We start from the raw sequence: 5179 nt of genomic DNA, 5'->3' as shown, positions 1-5179 counted from the left end.
TGGGAGGCGTTGACTGTAGGCCGTGACACTAAATGGAGAAGAATCCATGTGGTTCCTAGTGACAACCAAATGAAACTTGATGAGGTTGTCCCTCCTTGGGACAAGGGGAGTTGGCATGTGCATGTAAATGGTACCATATATTGGTTATGGTATCCCATGAATCACGTATCTCTTTGTCAGCAGTATGTCGTGAGTCACGGATATATTCCTGATCCTAAGGTCATAGTTGCATTTGATGTAGGAAGTGAGAAGTGTAGAGTTATCCCAATCCCTAGTTTCACCCTTGACGAGCCTCGTGAAAGGTTCTCCTCGCCTATTGCTATTCTGGAGTTAAATGGACGTGTAGCTCTATCATATAGAATGAGTCCTTACAGTCTGAAGTTATGGGTACTAGATGACGGGGTCGGCAGAAAGTTAGAGAATTGTCACGGAAACGGAAAGAGTTGGACCGCAGAGATTATTAAACTACCTTTTTGCTGTGATCCAGTTATCAAATTTCATGCAGTTGTGGGAACTGATCAGATAGTCTTTGAGTATGCCCAGAGGAATTTAAAGTTTGTCTTTTTGTATTCTTATGATCGCAAGAAAAAAACTTTTAACAAGATTGAGATCGATGGTGTTTCTCTGTTTCCTCTTCACTACAGTAGGAAAGTATTTACAACTTTCACGGAAAGCCCTTTTTCTGTTGCCTGAAACTGTCCAACTTTGAATCACTTCACAGGAAGGAAATATTAAGGATAGAAAGGGGATATATATTAAACCATAAAATTAGAGCAAGTACAAGAAACTAGCACGTCAGTCTTTGCATTATACTGATCTTACAACATGAAGAAATGAAACAGCAACCAAAAGAACAACAACATATGTATATGACCTTCTTCAAATCTTTTAATACCGATAATTAATCTTTAACAACTTCCTTCATCTCTTTGTTGGAAACGGTAGTTTGATGTCTGTACTGATATCTAGTAGCGAAAAATAAGTAACAGAAGAAATTGATCAAACTAAGTATAGCAAGTAACCAATAAAAGAGATTCACATGATTAACGTTAATATTGTTTCCAGCCAGCCAACCTCCACTTTTGGTATTCGCTTTAGTGGCTTGATTCACTATTTGCACCAAAACAGTGCTAAAGAAATACCCTAATGCCATTGAACTCCAAAGGAAACAGGTAGAGATGGATTTAATTCCTTTTGGTGCTTCAGAGTAGAAAAACTCCAACAACCCGACGTAAGTAAACATATCGGCAATCCCAAATATGAAATATTGGAACGATAGCCAAAACACACTGATAGGTAGTGGTTGGAGTACTGGGATAGCATTCAACATATTGTGACTTCTAGCTGCGTTTTTCCGCTTAACCTCGATTAATGCGGCAGTACCCATGGAAATGGCAGAGAGAACTAAACCAACACCAATTCTTTGCAAATGGGTTATTCCTGTTGGATGACCAGTGTATTTTCTTATGAATGGGACAGCGATTTGATCGTAAAGAGGGATTATTATGATCATGAACGCGATAGGAATGATTGGGAGTGAGGCAGGTGGTATGTGAAAGTTATGGGAAATGGTTGTGTCCATTGTTATTCCTTGTTGAACTGAAAAGGTTTGAAGTTGGGCTAAACAAGTACTCATTATAATGGTACAACAAAAGATTGGAATCATTCCTAGGATTGTCTTTGCATTCTCTACTTGGGTAACCCTACAAAGTTTCCATGGGTTGGCTGATTTTGAATCTTCGAAGTCTGGTGATGTTTGGATAGCTGCCTTATCTAAGAATCTGAACAACACAAGACAAAAAGTTAATTAAAGCATGCAACTTAAAGCTATTGATCTTTAAGATATCTAGAACTGTTAAGATCACCTTAAATTATCTCTGTGAGGTAGAAATTCAATGTGCACACCGGCCTCCTTATCTCTGTCAATCTCATAGAGGTCGTCAGAGTCTTCCGGAAGTTTAAGTCTTCTGTTTCGAACGGAAGCTACATAGACCTGCAAACAGAAAATGATGATAATGTCACTAGTACTCCTCAATCCTTTCTATCCATTAATATCCCAGAAATTCGGATTTAAGGTGTTAGCCGCAACATTTATGCATTGCAGTTTTCTCACCTACATCTTATTCTTGCGAAGAATGTATATGCTTGATTACCTGGATGATTTCTGTGATAGCTGCAGTTCCACTGATCACGTGATACCGGTATAGTGGTAATCCCGCGCTAAAGACAATCATAGCCAACACTATTGCAACTGTGGAGACCTCTCAAAACCCCAATCCCAACCTTTGTTATCTTGAATATAAACAATAAAAGTGATACTAACACCGCCACCAATGCAAATAGCAAGTAAGAGCCAGTTAAAAAAACTTGACATTTGTGTGGCCTCTTTAGGGTCATTCTCATCAAACTGATCCGCTCCATGGGTTGGTAATGAAGCTTTTAATCAGGCAGCGCCGGCAGCAATTAAGTATATAGAAGCACACATAAGTGCAGAACTGCCCCCATCAACTTTAACACATAATTGTGAAGTAGCTGGATCGAGAATGTTGCATGTTGGGGGTCTAAGTTTGGGTAAGTGAGCTTGTACCGTAACTAATACAAATCCCTGCAGAATTTATAACTGATTAATAAGAATGGATTTTCTTTCTTATCAAAAGAAGCGCTTATCTGGATCGCGATTGAATCATGTAGCACGGCACTTACCAGGATTTCAAAAATGATAGAAACCATAACAGCTTTGGATCTGCCGGTGTAAGTATCAGTAAGGAATGCAACCAGTACGGATAGGATGTAGCTCGTTCCAGCATAGTTTGTGACAATGTTAGCTGCGTCGGCTATGCTAAAATGCATCACCCCGTTGAAATATGTGATCAAGTTCACAGCTAGAGCTAACATTGCCATATTCTCGAACGTAAATGCCGCTGCACGCACAAATGTACCAATTATATACTCCCTCCGTTACTTTTTAATAGGCCAGTTTTTATAAATAAATATTTCAAAAAATATGCCAGTTTTCTAATTGGGAAAGTCAAATGTTACTTTAATTTTCTGGGATCACTTTTCTTTTAACTTCTTTTGATGACAAGTGTTATGTGGACCATTTCACTTATTTATTTGGCTGACAAGTGTCATGGGGACCATTTCACTTCACTTCTTTTATTGACAAGTGTCTAGAGAACCACTTTCAATAATTAGTTCTCTTAATTTCCTTAATTTTGTCAAAAAAAGAAACTGGCCTATTAAAAAGTAACGGAGGGAGTAGTGTATAAGCTAATTATTAGGTATCTTGCAACATATATCCTCCATGATCAGTTATTAAATAATACCAAGTATGAGCAATGAAGTTCGTAGCCCTCCATGCTGATACTTCTCAGCAGCTCTTCCTTTCCAATCAACCTTCCCTTCAACAAGCTTAACTGCCTCCTATACCATAAAATTGAAAAATTAGCTAGTGAAAATAGACGTTAATCAAGGTACAAGCGCAACAGAAAATAGCTATGAACAACAAAAAACCTCGAAAAAAATTAGGAGAATAAATTTTTGCATACCATGTTTGCCAACCCTGTTAGCTTATGCAAAGTTAAGTGGGTGATCAGACTGATGGAGTATTACGAGGGAGAGCAAGTGCGTATAAATAATAAGAATTTGTATAATTAAATATCACTTAATATGTGTAGTTAATTAGTCAATTTGGAACTTACTAATCAATTGATGCCGTCTAATTACGGTAGGGAAAGATTCCTATGAATTATTCTATAGAACTAAGACAAGAACTTAGTGCCGGAAAACAGCAACATCTCTTTAACCAATTAAATTAAATCGTTGAGAAGTTCAAAATCTTACACTCTACCAAACCAATACATCCTACCAACAAATTAAATATCTAGTGTGATGTATGTTTTGATTTAAGTTAATTTGCGTCATTCTCTTCTCCGTTCAGACATTAACATCTATATTTTTAACAGTTTCATCACTGCTTCATTTCTTTAATTATGTTTCAATACTGTTACTAGCCAATGCATGCTGCATTGTGCAGTACAAAACTTAATGTCATAAGCCACTGAAAACATGTACTAGTTCAATAGTGATGTACTGATGTAGTATATGCCATAATTAGTTTAGATGGAGACAACTTAGGAGTAAGAGTTAAAATGTCCCAATTTAGGATGTCGTTAGTGAAAATGCCCCGAGTTTTGAAAAAAAGTTGAAAAATGTCCCAATCCGTTAGTTTTTCCATCCAAGCTAGTTAAGTGCTCAATTTTGCACTCATGTGAATTCTCATACGTGAAAAAAAATCGTTTTTAGGGCTGATTTTTATTAAATTCACCTTTACTTCTTAGAAAATGACCACCTTTAACATTGCGACACGTGTCATATCCTCACCACCACCACCTCCACCGCCGACCACCACCACCACTGACAACCACCACCACTGACAACCACCACCACCCCTACCAACGCCACCACCGTCGCGACCACCGCCGACAACCACCACCACTACCACCGAAAACCACCACCATTGTCGCCGTCACAACCACCAACACCGCTACCGCCGCCACAACCACCACCACCACCATCGTCGTCGCCACCTCCACCACCACCGCCGCCGCTTCCACCACCACCACCCTTGAACCCTAAATCTTGAACCCTTAATCCTAAACCTTTACCTTAAACCATGAACCCTAAAACCCTTAACCCAGAAGGGTTATCATTGTCTTTTTCTCACATGTGTGTCAAATTCACCATTTAACCACCTTAGATGGAAAAGTTAACGGATTGGGGCATTTTAACTTTTTTTTGAAAATCCAGGGTATTTCTACAACCATGCCTCCCAAATTGGGGCATTTTGGCCATTTTTCCTAATTACTATGGTTACACACCGACCGAATCATTCATGCATGAGCTTTATAGCAAGTGTATAAGATGTCCTCTCATCAATGAAACTAAAACAAAAGCAAAATGTGCAAGAAGAAGAAAACAAAACTAAGCTTCTGATGTGATCATCCACATATAAAATCCAAATACGTGAGATAACTTCTCTTTCTAGCTGAGTAGATTGTTAAGTTTTCCCTTTGGGACTCTATTTATATTCACTTTCCATATTAGTTGGATGTAACTTCAGCTACCATCATCTTTTTGGCTCTGTTTAACACATTTGGAAGTTGAAACCGTAGTATAC

The 5179-nt window shown here is 38.4% G+C and overlaps 1 pseudogene; it reads right to left on the bottom strand.

The window, feature by feature from the left end:
- Window positions 1–752: 752 nt before the first annotated feature.
- On the bottom strand, window positions 753–3591 carry LOC113361327 (annotated as a pseudogene).
- Between the last annotated feature and the right edge of the window lie 1588 nt (window positions 3592–5179).

Source organism: Papaver somniferum, chromosome 3 (genome assembly GCF_003573695.1).
Source record: "Papaver somniferum cultivar HN1 chromosome 3, ASM357369v1, whole genome shotgun sequence".
NCBI lineage: Eukaryota > Viridiplantae > Streptophyta > Magnoliopsida > Ranunculales > Papaveraceae > Papaver > Papaver somniferum.
This window is presented reverse-complemented; position numbering and strand designations above follow the sequence as displayed.